This window comes from Paroedura picta, chromosome 8 (genome assembly GCF_049243985.1).
Source record: "Paroedura picta isolate Pp20150507F chromosome 8, Ppicta_v3.0, whole genome shotgun sequence".
NCBI classification, from domain to species: Eukaryota; Metazoa; Chordata; class Lepidosauria; order Squamata; family Gekkonidae; genus Paroedura; species Paroedura picta.
Window position 1 is genome coordinate 75,802,790 of NC_135376.1, and position 17,153 is coordinate 75,819,942.

The 17,153-nt window shown below is 41.8% G+C and overlaps 1 long non-coding RNA gene across 1 annotated transcript; it reads left to right on the forward strand.

The window, feature by feature from the left end:
- The first annotated feature begins 228 nt into the window (after positions 1-228).
- On the forward strand, positions 229-16,194 carry LOC143842671 (uncharacterized). Its single transcript, XR_013233271.1, has 3 exons — positions 229-327; positions 4,838-5,006; positions 14,861-16,194. It is a non-coding gene; the product is annotated as an uncharacterized LOC143842671 (long non-coding RNA).
- The last annotated feature ends 959 nt before the right edge of the window (positions 16,195-17,153 follow it).

The following is a 17,153-nucleotide window of genomic DNA, read 5'->3' on the forward strand; positions in this document are numbered from 1 at the left end:
TCTCAGCCCCACCTCTCTCACAGGGTGTCTGTTGTGTCTGTAAGCCGCTTTGAGACTCCTTCGGGTAGAGAAAAGTGGCATATAAGAACCACCTCTTCTTCTTCTAAAAATGGGGGGGGGATGTGCCCCATGGCTCCATAGTGCTGTTTCAGAGAGCTGTGGGGGAGCTGTGGTGTGCCTTTTCCTGTCCCTGCTGCCTCCTGAATGCATACTTTCATCTGTTCCCTCAGGAAGGCTCCACCTGACCCTCTGGAAAACATGTCACCATGGATACCAACTGCCTCAAACAACACCCAGAGCAGAAGGAGGGTCTACAGTCCATTTTAGGTGGGAGAGGGTCAAGCATGGGGTGGGGGGCAGAAATTGGACAGAAATCAGACCGGGCTGTGGCTTTGATCAGAGCTGTGTGGGGGAGCCATGAGGGAGCCATAGGGTACATTTTCCTGTTCCCGGCAACTCCTGAACACAATCTCTCATCCGTTCCCTCAGGAAGGCTCTACCTGAGCCCCTGGAGAACATGCCACCATGGATACTGGCTGCCTTAAACAGCAGCCAGAGCAGAAATAAGAGTCTGCAGTCCATCTCAGGCTGGAGAGGGTCAGCCTGGGGGAACCTTTGGACAGAAAGCAAGTCAGGGTACGGGGAACAGACCAGCAGTAAACCCCCTGCCTCTTACCCTGCTTGTGCTTGGTGGGTGAAAAATATCAAAATAACCTTGTTTTCTTTTTGAAGGGGGTTCTCAGGTATGAAAAAATGATGATGGAAGATGATTGGGAGTTCATAACTCATAACAATGACTGATACGGCAAAAAAGAAAAAAAGTGGAAAGTTCTGACTTCCGATCCACTGGCTGCCTCATGCAGGAGCACAAATCCAGGGCAAGGCAGTGGGAGAAGGAGGCTAGAGGCTTCCTGTGTGGCCATGGGAAAATCAGGGCAATGAGCCCTGGGACAAAAACTAGGGGGCAGTGTGGCATAATGCCTCCCATGTGGTAGATGTCTGACCCTGAGTCAGCTGCACAGGGCTTAAAGGAGTGGTCCCTGCTGCAGCCTGAGCCAGCCAATCAACTTGTTTCTGACTGGCCAGGGAAGAAGAGTTTGTTCTTACACACAGCTTTTTTCTACCAGAAGGAGTCTCAAAGTAGCTTACAATCACTTTCCCTTTCCTCTCTCCACAACAGACACCCTGTTAGGTATGTGGGGCAGACAGGGCCCTGATATTACTGCTCAGTCAGAACAGCTCTATCAGGCTGTGATGAGCCCAAGGTTACCCAGCTAGCTGCATGTGTGGAAGTGGGGAATCCCACTCCCCCACACAGCTCTGATCAAAGTTCCACCAAGGAATACATTCAAAATAAATAATCTATGATCCCAATGGAAAACTCCAAGAGTTCCAAAAGTAAACAGTGGACTCATAGCAAGGAACTCAAAACTTCCACAAAGAAGATCTCTTAAGAAAGGGAGACAGACCACAGAGCCAGTGAATCTATCTGAAAGAGATCTCAAAACACATGCAAGCATTCGTTCATGTAAGTCGCCTACAAGAACACTCCCCTGAACTGATGTTTTCCCCTTCTGATTATTGCCTTCTAAATCAAGAAGACTTAGTGAGTCTATAAGAAGGAGTCTTACTGAATCTATAAGAATGTAAATAGCCCTAGGCCTTCAGCTGATTTTACTTTGATTTTCCGATCAACATTGTTCTGTGCATCAAAGCAGCTCCAGCTGTTTTTGAGATATTTTTCAGCATGTTTCTGTTCCAGTATTTTCCAAGCAAGAAAGAAAAGGGGTAAAAAGAGAGAGGAGAAAGAATGCAAGATGCCACCACAGGCCGCCATCATTCTGATGCCACAAAGAATAGAGTCCTTTTTAAAAACTAAAATCAGATTTGCTGTTGCTAAAGTTTACTAAGAAACTTGTTTAAATTCCATTCTATTCAGTCTGATTGGTCCACTGCATTGTCTGCTATGTTAGGCAGTGAATTTCCAGCCATCCTTTATCTTGAGCATGCTAGTATCTGAATTACAGTGTCTTCAAACCATGTACCCTACTACTAAGCTTTTCATACCTTTAATCTGAAAATAATATTGTTGCATGAATACTTGCCACATACACAAACACACATACACATTATTCTTTAACTAGGGGCTAAGCCCATTGCATTCAGGAGTACAACGGGTGCTAGATTGGGGGGGTAGGGTAGAAGAACTCTGCGGGTGGCCTCCCCCTCCCCCCAGGACCTGGAAAGGCTGCAGGCAGCTGTTATGGAACTCACTGGCAGGGGCAGCTCTCACGCGGCAGAGATCTGTAGCCTCCAAGCCTCAGAGGGAAGTGGAAGGAGGGGGGGTTCAGGGGGGGAGAGAAGGCAACTGGCTGGCCACTGGACAGATAGGCAAGCCAGATGGAGAAGGCACTCTGGGGTGGGACAGCTGCCCTGAGTGGGTGCTAAGTGTTGAGTGGCACAAGCCTTGAGGCACGTTCCTCCTCCAAGCCCTTACCAGAAATATATAGTGGAACAGATGTGCCACAGAACTCTGAGTTCCTGGGAAACTGATCGGTCCTACTCATGCCTGTACAAAATTCATTTGGACAGGAATTTAAACTAAACATTGTACTCGCCAATATAACAGAAAATGCATGGTGCCTATTAAAAACCCAAACACTATACTTAGTGTATATTTAAGGCAAAAAACACCCCAAATTTAAAAATGTATCAACAACCCAGATTTCTTCTCATTTTGAGAAAGAAATTTCCTTCACCAGCAAATGTACACACTTTTGAGCTTGCATAAACAGACTGTTGACAAAGAAAAAGATTAAGAATTTTAAAAGGCAAACCAGAGTTACAAAATTAATCACAGCTTGAAAGTAAAAATTGTTTCATGTGTTCATTTGTTGAAATAAGGCTGAAGATGGTGAGCACTGAATATAGGAAGTTTAATTCTTTTAACTAAAAAGCTCTTTTTCCTTTTATGAACACAGTACTTGGTCTGCTTAGTCTCTTATCTTATCTTATATTTGATATAATTCTGTAGTTTTATTGGATTTTGGAGCTGCCTAGGAGAAAACAAAAGTTGTCTACAATCCGCAGCCAGGCTCCTTAAAGGTTAAGGGGCAAAGTTTGCGGGAGAGACAATTCAGCTGGAGGGACCCTGAAGCCAGCGACATGCTATATTAACAGAGAAGACAATTAAAAAAAAATCTTAGTGTAGTTCTGACGGCAACCACTAGGATCACAGGGAATTCCTAGCATTGCAAAAATAACTCTCAGCCTTTCTGCAAAGTGTACGGGGAGGAGGAAGGAACATCTGCCAATCAGATCTTTCCAAACCCATCATCAGCCAAAACAGGATTCAACCACCCAACATGGTCTATGGTTTCCAGTTTGGTGCAGTGGTTAGGAGTGCGGACTTCTAATCTGGCTAGCCGGGTTCGAATCCACCCTTCCCCACATAAGACCAGCTGGATGACCTTGGGCTCGCAGCAGCACTGATAAAGCTGTTCTGTCCGAGCAGTAATATCAGGGCTCTCTCAGCCTCACCCACCTCACAGGGTGTCTGTTGTGGGGAGAGGAAAGGGAAGGTCGACTGTAAGCCGCTTTGAGCCTCCTTCAGGTAGAAAAAAGCGGCATATAAGAACCATCTCTTCTTCTTCTCCTTTTACCTTTAGTTCCATCCAGCTCCCCTACAGCCAAAGATCAACTTTGTTGGTGTGTATTAGCAAAAAACACAAAAAAAACTATCCCAGCTTCTAATTTTTTCTCTTCCTCCCCCTTTATTTTTCAACATTAATTCTCCTTCATTCATCCTGGTTGGCCACCTAGAATGTATTTAATATTAGTATAGATGCAAACCTCTCTTAATAGAACAAACCGCTCTACGCTCCGTGGGGGAGAATATCCTGGTCGTTCCCGGCCCTAGAGAAGCGTGCCTGGCCTCGACCAGGGCCAGGGCCTTTTCGGTCCTGGCCCCTACCTGGTGGAACGAGCTCCTGGGTGAGCTGCGGGCCCTGCAGGATTTACCAGCTTTCCGCAGGGCCTGCAAGAGGGAGCTCTTTCGCCAGGTTTTTGGTTGAGGCTGAGGCCAGCGAATGAGAGTCAGTATTCCCCCTCCCCCAGAACTAGTAGGTTCGATCTCCTCCCCATCCTCCCTGCCACTCTGATAGCAGGGGGTGGGAATAATGAGAGTTTCTGCCATGTTGGGATTGTTTTAAAGTCTTTTAATGGGTATTTTAATAGGGACAAGACTACTGTGACCTGCCACGACCCTACGGGGAGTGGCGGGAAATAAATCTAACTGTTATTGTTATTGTTATTGTTATTGTTATTGTTATTGTTATTGTTATTGTTATTGTTATTGTTATTGTTATTGTTATTGTTATTGTTATTGTTATTGTGGACAGAAAGGAGGAGTAAATATTTCTCCATAATCTATTAAAATAATAAAACATGATTCCTCTTCCCCTCCACCCTTAATTTGTATTATAATAAATGTTAATCTGCCCCGGTGGAGACAAATGAAGAACAGAAATTAGAATGCATTTGTTTACTGATATTCTGTCAATCAATCAATATCAATCAACAAAATTTTAATGGCATGAATGATAAAAACAGGGTAACAGTAGATCAGAAAAAAATAGCATATAATAAGACAACTGAAACTAGATAATCACTGGTAGTAAAAAGTGAGGTCCATTCCGCACGACTTTAATATAGCACTAGTCTTGCATTTTGTTTTCGCCACTAAAACTACATTCCGCATGACGTCGTGAGCAATCAAGGAAGAATCAAGGCATATTCGTTGAAACGTGTGTTTGTTTGTTTTTAACTGTGCTTAAAGGGAAAGGGGCTTTTCCGGAGCATGATAACAACCGCCCATTGGCTGTTCGTTTGATTGACGGCCAGGGGCGGGAACAAGCACAGAAAAAATCGCTTCCTTTCTAGCGATTCCTGCGAGACCGGAAACCTGTAAGGAACGAATGAAATACTGGATTCCACTACAAATGAAGGTATGCGGAACGCCAAGATTCTACTATTTAAAATAGCGTTATTGCTTTGTGAAACCAATTAGCAACATTGGTCCTTGTGCGGAATGGGCCTGAGAGATGATTGAGTGGAATGACCTATCTCTGTCAAGGATTTGGCTACCCAATATCTAGTACAAGTCTCCCAAAACTTGGAATTGAGCTGGACCTGGTTGATGGACAGCATTCAGCTAGATATGCCATGTTGTACAGGCCTGTCTCAAACTCTTTCCATAGATCTTTACTCTAGGCTCCAGCTAATGATCCCTTCTTTTATGAGATGCTGATAAATACTAATGTGTAACATTTTTCTAGCAGTGTATTCTCTTTTCAGAAATAATTGCCCTTTTCTCTTCATGAAAAGTGCTGCCTCTTTCCTCTTTTATAAGCTTACTAATAATTTCTCCCTTTATCTTGGCATTTCCTTGCCAACATTTAAAGTCTAAGGAGCACCACTACACTCACCCCTTCGATATTTCTTTTCATTAGCTGTATTTTTGTATTAACAATTAGAAGCCGGGTAAGATATCTTTTAAAAAACCCAGTTGTTGCTTCACAAGCCAAGTGTTACTATGCTTGTTTGTACAGTCATCTTTTAATTATATAATTATAATATAAGCGGGAAAACACTCATCTGTTGGGCCCAGGAGACTGCTTTAGGGGAAAATGTCAGATGAAGGTTCAAAAGTACAAGCTACACACACTAAACATACAGGGAACCTGTGGCTTTGAAGTTTCTTTGGAAACCTGTTGCTTTAATGTTTGGTGAACATTTTGACTGAGCAAAAACAGTCTGTCTGGAAATGGAAATCCATTCACAAACCTCCATGAACCACCACAAACAGCTTGAAAATGTGTGGAAATTTCATGCTGGGCAAACTGATTCGAAATTCAGTTTGCTAACAACAAACTAGACAAAATTCATCACAAACTTTAGTTTGTGAGCCAGTTCATGCCTAATCCCTCGTCTGACTATACATTTTTAAAAACCTGAGAAATAAAATGGTACATTTGGGAGCCATTTGATGGATAGATTGTAGGTAGGCACGGGGATTTTTCAGGATACCAGTAAATGGTTCTTGAAAAATTCTGGCAAAATTCAAGAATATATGAAAATATTGGGGGAGGGGGGAGCATTTAACCAGGACTGTTTTTCTTAAATTTTTCAGTATTTCTGAGCTGGCATCTTCTTGTCTGGTCTTGGTATTGGCTTGCCAGGTTGGTTTGTCTTGGAGTCTCTGGTTTGACATGGATTGTGTTGGCCTTCCCATTTTCACACTATCGGGATTTTCTGGTTTAAAAAACAAACAAACAATCAAGCGGCTTGTTCAATATAGACACAAGAAACAAAGAATCCTTAACAGGGGCTGAATAAAGTACAGTAAATATAACTAGTATACAAATGAAAAAAGATGCTTGTCTGTTTTTCTTTCTTTATTTGTAGTTGTCACCAAATTTTGATATATATATATAATGTTTTGTAGGTATTTTTCTTGATGCCACCTTTGGTAAGTGCCCTATGGCTTGCCTCTCTGCTATTCATACACATGAAATTGTAGTAAATATCTTGTGTTATTTTTGAGAGACATTTGTGTTTACTTTTTGAAATTTAATTCTGGGTCATTTAGACCACTTGTTATGGTGAGTGATCCTAACTGTTGTTACAGTATTACCATTGTTATTACGTATTAGTTGAGTTCTTAACTTTGAATTTAATTTGGCATTTTATCTTATTGCACAGTCTTTTCCACTGTGGAAAATATTTTGCAAGTGATTGTTACCAGACGGTGCTTTGTTGAAGACTAAAAATTAATTGAAAAAAAGAAAGACAAGCATAGTCTTTTTCATATGTATACTACTTACATTTACTGTACTGAGCCTCTGGGGAGGGTGGTATATAAATATAATAAATAGATAAATAATGCTTTATTCAGCCTCTGTTCAGGATTCTTTGTTTATTGTGGTTTTCTGTCTTGACATTAGATTTTCTGAGCTTGTTGTTTCTGTTTGTATTGAGATGTTTTTCGACAGTGGTTGTGCTAACTTGTGTATTTGACTGTTGTCTTTTTTACCTTTGAGAAAGGATGGGATTTTTTCCTTAATATAAACGATGGAGACAGAAAAGATGGCTGAGGCATCTTGTTCATGGATCTACAGAATTGGACCCCTTGATCCAATCTACTTGAAACTTTGCGGGTATTTAATGTCCAGGCAGAACTGGACATGGGGGGTAAATAGTAATGACTGGGGAAGGCACTGGCAAACCACCCCGTATTGAGTCTCCCATGAAAACACTAGAGGGTGTCACCCCAAGGGTCAGACATGACCCGGTGCTTGCACAGGGGATACCTTTACCTTAATGTCCAGACAGAACTGGGTTCCCTGATATTTTGTTGCCATCCTGAAAGAATTTCCATACGACATAATGGATCCCCAAAATTTCAAAATTCTGAACAACTAAAGTCCAGTCACTGAAATTGTATTGGGAGACTGAGTAATCCAGAATACCAGAATTTATGTGCTTCCTGAAATCCAAAAAATACCAAATGTTTTTTTCAGATGCACTTCCCTAGTCACACAAGATACAATCCAATAAAAATTTAGTTGTTTAGAACCAAACACCACACTAATATTTACAAAAACAGCACATCTGCTGAGAAACATAATTTCACTCATTTCACAGAGTTAAAAATTAACTTTTAAAGAAAAGTCTTACAGACTTCAAGAAAACTAAGCAGCCAAGTTAACAGCCTAACTTCTATAAAGAACTGATACTATAAGACAAGTGCAGTCATCTGTAACATATAGGCCCAGTTTTGACCTGGCAGGAGGAGGTGACAGGAGTGTAACTGAAGATAGACTTCCATGGATGATATCCATTGGCTGGCAATGAGGAAGGGAAAAGGCACTAACAAGGGATCATAAGGTTACACAGATCAACTGCCACTTTCTATTGAATACCTGGAAGTGGTGTCATCCTCAGCATCATGTCAGTACAACAATTTAGAATTTGGACAAAATTCAATGATAAAACCCAAGCCAGTCTTCACTGGGTTAGGGGAGTCTTTCTCAAATTTTTAAGGACCCCCTGAAACATTCTTCAGGCTTCAAGAAACCCCAAAAGTGGTGTGATCATGCAGAATATAGTTGGGAAGTATATCTGGGGAGGCGGGTTGACATGACCATATATGGTCAAATCACCTGATAAATGTTTAGCATTTAAAAAATAAATTAAAAGTTAACTCCCACCCATTCAGGAAACCCTTCCAGGACCATCAAGAAACCCCATAGTTTCATGAAATCCTGGTTGAGAAAGCCTGGGTTAAGGCTAGACCTTGTCTCCTTATATCCTTCTATTTATTTACTTAGAAAATGTATATGTAGGTCTTTCCAGAAAATTGCTTGAGGCAGCTTATAACTAAGATACTAAAACTAAATCCATTACCACAAAACAATTAAAATGCTAGCCTATGCCATTAAAGCAACCCTTAAACAGCAGGCCAATGCCACTAAAACAACTATTCATGCATGCAAATACACACTGATCAGCATTAAATGATTTAGATAAAATGATCCTCACAGCAGAAGCAGAAAATAAATAATAAAATGTTTGGTAGATAAAATCCTTTAGTTAAAAGCCTGGTTTAAAATAGAATATATTATGCTAGCACTGAAACGAAAGCAAAGTAGATACCAGGCAAGTCTCATGAGGGAAGTCATTCCAAAAGGGAAGCACCACCACTGAAAAAGCCCTTTCCCGGTTGCACTCACCTTATCTCTGATCTCTAAAATCACTCAGGCTAATCTTCTGTGACACCCCACAGGACAAATCCAAATCCTTATATTTTGCTCCTTCAGTGCTTGGGCAGAAAAGGCAGGGGGAAATAAATATTATGGACACTTCAGGAGATTTCCTGTGCAATTCACAGAAGTGAATTTCCTGTGCTTAGAAGTGTGTATCTCTGCTTAGAACTGAACTGTTCACTACTTCATGTTGTTACCAGAAATCGCACACACATGTGTCCTGTGACACATGTATATACAGCAGTAGGGAAATAGCTTTGCAAGAGGTCGGTAATGTAGCAAAATGGATCATTTGCTTTATGGGGTGATTATACCCTTAAGAACTCAAGGAGGACAACAAGTATATAGTAAATATAGTAACGACTTTTATTAGAATGAAAATAATAAAAATATGTCTAGCACACTAGCAAGCAGTCATATCGGGAAAAATAGAGGGGGAAGAGGTTTCAGTATAATTATTGGTCTTGAAGAGTGGATAGATGTAGAACTGCAACCCAAACAACCATGAAGAGTAGGGTTGGGTGCTTCAGAATCCGAAGCGGCCGCGAGCAGCCAAAGCAGCCAGTGCCACGTTGTGGGGGGGAGGCATAGGTGTCAACACGCCAGTTGGCGCACACTTGCAGACACTGTGCATCAACCGGCGCCTTGACTCCCGCACAGTACTGGCTGCTTCGGGCACGAGTGGCCACTTTAGATGCCGAAGCACCCAACCCTCGAAGGAAGCTTCCAGTGGGTCCCAAAACGGAAAGCACTTGGTGGTTTTGTGAAGCCTCTGTTTATATATGTTTTTGGGGAGGGGGCTACATGATGTAGCCCAGGTGAGCACATGAAAAAACAGACCTGAGCCAGGCTGCTGAATCAGCAATACAATGGGATAGAAGGAGGAGAGCAATACATGTGTCAGGCAGAGGCTGCCATTCTGAACCTGTAGCTAAGCTCTTAAGATGGAGTCTGACCTAGCTTGGCAGACTTTTACAGTCTCTGGCTTTGGCCAAAGCCTAGACTATAGAGGGGTGCCACTAGTTGTAGAAGACAGTATGTCAATCTGGGAGGCAGGAGTCCTGCCATACTTAACATTCATTTAATGTGCTCACCTTAAGACAACCGTTAAATGAGACCCTGAGGACATGAAGGCAAGTAGTTAAGAACAACATCCTCCATATAAGCATTTTGGCTTCACTAAAAACTGATATGAGACTAGCTTATTCCTTGATGCAAGTTTTTGTATTTCTGAGGCCTAGATACTGGTACTACTGTCCTTGCTGATTCTCAGCTGGTGATCCTCAAGTGGTTTTCTACATCAAAAAAACATCAAATTGCTAAACCTGAAATAAAAAAAGGATTTTAGAAACTTGTGTGTCATAGGATCCTACAATTTTTCAAAACAGAATTCCACAAAGATGCATCTCTCAGAAAAGACAATGTGATCACATTTTAAGTTTGGTGGCTCCCCCCTCCCCCCTTCCAAGAATTTAAAATATAATTCTGCTCTCTGTTTCTGAAAACTTAATTTCTACATTTTGATCAACCACAATATGGCTTTGGAACTCAAGAGTATCTTTCAGAGGCAACTTGTGAATCAGTCAATGATTTGTTGTTTCCAAGGAGTTGCAGATGGTAATTGTAGTGTAAATTTTTTGTTTCCACCAATCAATGCTCTTTTAAGGAATAAATAGCCTTTTAGCGCTCATTTCTCTTTGGACCTCTTCAGTCAATGATTGGAAAAACCATCACACTCCATCAGCATGCCAGTAGAATAGTCACCTACAGATGCCAGCTGCAAACCCACTAATTTCTTTATGTGGTACAATTAGTAAACCAGGAGAAAGCTTGACCTACTTGTATGGCTGTTCTTATCCTATATTACAAGGGAACCTGGCTGTATTAGGGTGACCTCTGGACCTCAAGTGGTGATGGTCAATTGATAACCAGTAGCAACCATCCAAAGTAATTTCATCGTTCTTTATTCCCTGTACCCTTTTTCCCTCTTAAAGTATTATACCCATTAGTCCTCTGACATCAAAACAGATGTTCTCATTTCAGTCTGCTTGTACACTATCTGTAAGAGAATCAGTTACCAAGGTCCACCTCTTAAAGGTCACTTTTATCTTAAGATCTAAAGAGGGAAAGCCTGTAATAGAATCTTGCACTTAGCTTCTGTCTTAGGGAAGCTTAACAAATCTTTACCTTTACTGAAATACAAATCTGCTTAAAGTTCACATTAAAAGGTATTTTATTTTAGATGGCCTTTATTTGCTTATTCTACCTACAGTTTAAAATGGCAATGTATCCTGAATCCTTGTAGTAGGGCTTTAAAGAAGAAAGACTGTGTCAGTCCAAGTGTTCCCAATATGCACTGAAGCAGTGGTCCGCAACCTTTCTATGGCTGCGGACTGGTGGGGGGGAGGGCGATTCAACAGCTGCACATGCCATGCATGTGTGGCAGGTCTGCGCATGTGCGTTTGCACCATGCACGTCCACAAACGTGCATACACGGCACTTCCGCACATACACGCATGTGCAAAACTGCCATGCATGCATGTTTGCAGCTGCGCATGGTGCAAACATGCACGTGCGGACCTGCCACCGGATCGCCCACCCCCCCACCAGGACGTTTCTCACTGCGGGGGGGAGGGGAGAGGGTGCCGCGACCCAGTGCGGCCCGGTGGTTGGGGACCACTGCATTGAAGCACTCTTGTTCATACCCCACCTCAGGGACTGAATAGAGGCAATAGATGTTACAGAGCACCTAGTTTGTGCACAGAATATCCAAGGTTCAAGCCCACAGCATCTTCTGTTAAAAGCAAGATTTTAGATTACTGGATTGTGAAAGATCTCTATGACAGCTTAGAAAGCTTCTTCACTAGGCAAGATGGACAAACAACCCAGTATGAAATAGCTCTTGATAGAACCCTCTTGGGGTTGGTACGCTGGTCATAGAATCATTGAAGGCTGCCATATAGAGGATGAAGCAGAGTTGTTCTCTCTTGCCCCAGAGGGATAGACCAGAACTAATGGGATGAAAGAAATTCTGTCTCAACATCCGGAAGAAGTTCTTGACAGTTAGAGCAGTTTCTCAGTGGAACAGGCTTCCTCGGGAGGTTCTCCATGTTTGGAAATTTTTAAACAGAGTCTGGTTAGCCATCTGACAGAGAGGCTGATTCTGTGAAGGCTTAAGGGGGTGGCAGGTAACAGTGGATGAGCAATAGGGTTGTGAGTGTCCTGCATCATGCAGGGGGTAGGACTAGATGACCCATGAGGTCCCTTCCAACCCTATGATTCTAAGTATTCTGTTTTATCCAAAGTCCTCAAGTAAGTCATGAAGACATATTCATTCCATCAATGTTTAAGAACAGTTCATAGACACTAATAATTTCCCATCTTTCCAAAAGATAGTTTGATGTCAGATTCACAGAGATATTTTCCCCACCGCTTCTTGAATATTTATTGTGTATTTTTTTAATTATATAACTTTCCCACCTAATCAGTGTTCTCAAGGATGTGCACAGAAAAGATCAGAACAATTTAAAACCACATTTCAATTATAAAACAATTCAATAAAACAGGTTAAAAATCACCAACACCAGAACCAGGGATGAGGGCCAATAACTGTTTTTGGGAGTAGGTCAAATGAAACCAAAAATGTCTTCACCAGCTGGTAAAAACACCACTAGAGGGAAACAGATGAATCTCCCTGGAGAACGGGTTCCAAAGTATTGATGCCACAACTAAGACCATTTCTATACTTGTGATATCCCTCAGTTTTGACTTCTTAAGTTGCCAAACTTTGTGTTCATTTCTGCACCTAATTTTGCCTTTCCAGCCACAGACCTGAACTGTGTGCTCATTTACCCCACAGTACGCTACTCTCCTATCCTTTCCTCCTCACCTCTTTAATAATTGGGGGAGGGATGGGATTTTTAGCCGTCATGTTAGTAGATTGATGTTTTAATGGGAATTTTAATGGGGTTAGTTGTTGTGACCCGCCTCGAGCCTGTCGGGATAATAATAATAATAGTCAAGGATTTCTGAGTTATAGCAATTTCATTTTTAAGGCAGATTCTAATTCAGGACTGCCCAATGGAGAAATCACTGCATTTGGGTCCCCCCCCCCAAACCCACCATCATTCCTTCATTACTGTTATGAACTGAGGGGAACTTTCCGGAGAAAAAGACAGCCACAAGTTGGCTGGCTGAGAATGGCAGTTAACAAATATTAATACTAATACTAATATTTTGAGAGATGGGGTGGGGGTTATCCTTCCTTTGTGGGTGCTATACTGAACCAGAAACCAGCTCACCAGACAAAAGCACAGTCATCATCATTATTATGAAAAAACTTGACTGAATGTGTAATTGCCACTGAAATTAAACAATACCTGTCAGTTCTTTTCACAAGCAGAAAAGGGCAATTATTTCTGTCACATAAGCACAGTGCTGGAATGGCTGCCAAGTAGTATTTAACGCTTCATATTTAAAAAGGAAAATTCACAAAAAACATTAAATAAAACACATTCTCATGGTTCAGCTGCTTCGTGGAAGCAGCCTTGAAACTGTCTTCACATGGCAGCTCTTTCATACAGCTGGGACATTGTGATTAGGAGCTACATCCAGGCTCACCTGCCCAATCTGATAATAAAGCCAAGATGATTGCAAGGGGGTAGCCAAATTTGTATCTTAAGAGGTGTATATAGGGGGTGGCAAACTGAGTGAGAGCTCTGGGTGCACCACTGGGGAGGCACCCACTAAACTGGATGACACACTGAGCGACATCCCACTGGCCAGGCCATGTTGTAGGTCATACAGCAAGAAGGTACCTGCAAAGTGCCACAACCTTGGTGAACCACCGCCATCCCTGTCATGCATGCCCATGATGCTCCTCAGGAGGCCTAGCAGCCTGCCTCTCCATCCAGGCCCTCCCTGTATCCTTTGCTGCTTGCCCGCAACAACACCAATGCTAAGGGACCCAGCACCACTGGAGATGGAGAATGCAGGGGGCTGGTGCTGCCATAAGCCTACTGGTGCTTGCTCATCCTTTAACTGGCTTGACTGCCTGCTTAGCAGTCTGTGGCATGGACATGTTCTGGGCCCCTATGGCTTGCCCTCCCCAGTGCTCACATCCTGGCTGGGGGATGGGGGGCAGGCCTCCTGAGCAAGTGCCTTTGAGCAGAAAGCAGCCAGGCACACACTCCATCAGCTGCAGAGCCTGCCTGGGCATGCATCACCAAACCCTACCCACAGCACCCCCACCCCAGGCACCAAAGAGGCTAGGTACACCTCTGGATCTGTGGTAGTGAAATAAAACGGAAGTCTAGTGACTGAGCTGAGCTAGAAGAACCAGTGGTCTGATTCCATACAATGCAATTTGATATGTTCAGTATTTTCTCTGAGTGTATCCCTGCATCCATACAGGCTGTATTAGGAATGGATAGCAGCAGCACAAGTTCAGTGGCACCCTGAAACTAACATATATTACAGGGGTAGTCAAACTGCGGCCCTCCAGATGTCCATGGACTACAATTCCCATGAGCCCCTGCCAGCGTTTGCTGGCAGGGGCTCATGGGAATTGTAGTCCATGGACATCTGGAGGGCCGCAGTTTGACTACCCCTGACACATGATCTTCCATGAGTCACTGTTCACTTCTTCAGACATGTATGGAAATCAAACTGAGAATTTATCTTTTAGAGCAGGTTGTTATCTGCCACTGGACCTATGTTTTATCACACTCAAACTCTGTGGGATTCTGCGCCTCAGAAAATGTTCAATGCAGTGGTCAAGTATTGTTGTACTGTTTTACTGTTAATTGGGTAAATTGTGGGGGTTTATTGTATTTTAAATATTTTATTATGTAAACCGCCACGAGACCTGCTGGGGAGCGGTGGTATATAAATCTATAAATAAATAAATAAATAAATAAATAAATAAATAAATAAATAAATAAATAAATAAATAAAGTATCAGCTTTGCATATAGTTTCAAACTGGCAATTCCAAATCAAGTTTGATCACTGCTGTGTATCACATTTTTTATTTAGACTGTTCATCAGAAACTCAACTAGTACACAACTTTGAGGTGCTGTCAGCTTGGATGCACCAGTTACAGCATGTTGGCATGAGAAAAAGCTAAGAGGCTAGTAAAACAGGAACTGACTGGGGACCTGTCTGCCTTACCTTGCCTTGCCTTTGCATTCTGCACAAGAATATACAAGAATTGGTTTTTGCCAGCATTCTTCTAGTCTCCCTAAACCCTGGAATGTTCCAAGAAGTCCATAGGGAGAAAGATTTTAATGGAATCTTCATACTTTTGACATTGTCACTATGACCCATTATGCACTGCCGCCGAAACGGCGATTTCGGGTCACATGGAAAATGCGGAGGGGGAAGACACGAAGCACACCGGTTATGCACGGAACAGGACGCAACGGTGGCAAAACCCAGAGTAACCGATTATGCACGCGGTGACCCCGGCGCCGCTTCTGGTTGCGCCCCGGTCACCCGGAAGCTGCACTTTCTTCCGCGTTTCGCTAATGCGGCTTTTTCAGCGGCATGCACCAAAGCTGTGGCCGGTTGCAGCTGGCACTGTGCGTTATCCGTGATTTTAGTCGCCGCCATTCCGCCCCGAATGTTATTCCCCCCGTGCATAATGGGTCTATACCTGTTCCAGGACTATAAAGCACTTTAATATGTGTGGGATTAAAATGCATGAGCACTTTAATATGTGTGGGATTATGCATTTGCATCTTATTGGAAATTGAAAGAATTGTTTATTACTGTATGTAGCTAAATGGTGGGATCATATGTATACCCATTTAAATATCTGTTTTGTGAAAAAATATTTTTCCTATGAAGGCAAAAGATGCAATACAAGAATGTGGTTTTGATTTCTCAGTGCCAAGATGGACTGTAGTTACATCTAACTGGGGCTGCTTTATATCTAGTTGTGTTATTATTTTCGAGCCCTACATTGTGTATTTATGAACCCTTCAGATAATGGCAACCATTTACACTGGGAGGATCTGTCTGCAGTTGCAAGACTCTTGGTATGCCTGAATTGAAACATCTGAAAAGAGACAGCATACGTTTACTTTTTTAAAAAGGAACCTGCACCTGGATGATGGGCAGTTAAAATTGCAGATTTATCTTTATACATACTGAGTATACCTGAAGAATTGCTCAACACACAAATTAAGATAAGTCGTGTTTATACTAGATATAGTAAATACAATATGTACAGAGATCAAGTATATGTATTAATCATGGGATGTGATATCAAACAATGAACGCATGTGTGTGAATCAAAGCAATGCTTGAGATTTTAGAAATTGTAAAATGTTGTCAAGGTACATACAAGATGTCATAAATACTGTCCCCTGGATTTAACTAGTAAAAGTTGCAGTTTCCTTTTCTGTCCTTGATATGTCTAACAAATAAAATTTACGGTGCACAGATTCCAGTTATATAAATATACATGCATGCATACATAAGATAAGAGATATGTGCAAACTCTTCTAGCCCTGTAGTCAAATGCACTTTGACTCGATGAATTTAAAGCATAGAATTCCTATAGACTATAAACATATTCTTATCCAGTCAGGATTATGCATTACCCAGTTTCATTACTTTGGCTGAATTCATTTAAGGACAGCTGCTTATTTTGTACTTTCTGAATAGCAATAACATTACAGTATATTTAAATTCCACACTTCATCTTTCAACTCCAATTCATCTTATTTCCAGCTTCCCTTCCTAGAAGAGGCTTTCAAAATTATATCAAATCAGTGAACAGCAGTAGGTCAAGATGGCTTAAGTTAGAGATCTCAGGAGAGCTCTGCAGCTGGTTAAAGATATAAATGCTGTTTACAGTGTAACAAAGTAAATTCCTTGAAGTTGTAATGAGATTATGTCAGAGACAAGGAGGTGGGGAGAGGTCAGTTGAAAGAATATTTCCTAATACTTTAACTGCTGTAGTACAAATTAAAATAATAAATCATTCCTTGACAGGAAACACTTTTAAAGGAACAGGGCATACATTTTAGGTCCAATGAGTATTTTGAACTTTTAATACACTTTTTACAGTGCTATTAAGTAGCATGGCAAGTCTTATAAACTATATGAACAAGGTTTTTCTAAGGATGCCAGTTCCATTCTATTTGGAAGCTAGAAAGATCTATTTTTTAAAAAGAAAAAATACTCAAAATCCTTAGTTTTATAAAATATACCACAAAATTAGAGGAATTTCTGGATCTGCATAATTAAATCTGGGATCCTACATTGGGGGGCATTCCGGGGGGCGGTAGGAGAAGAGTGTCATGTCGACGTGGAGGGGGG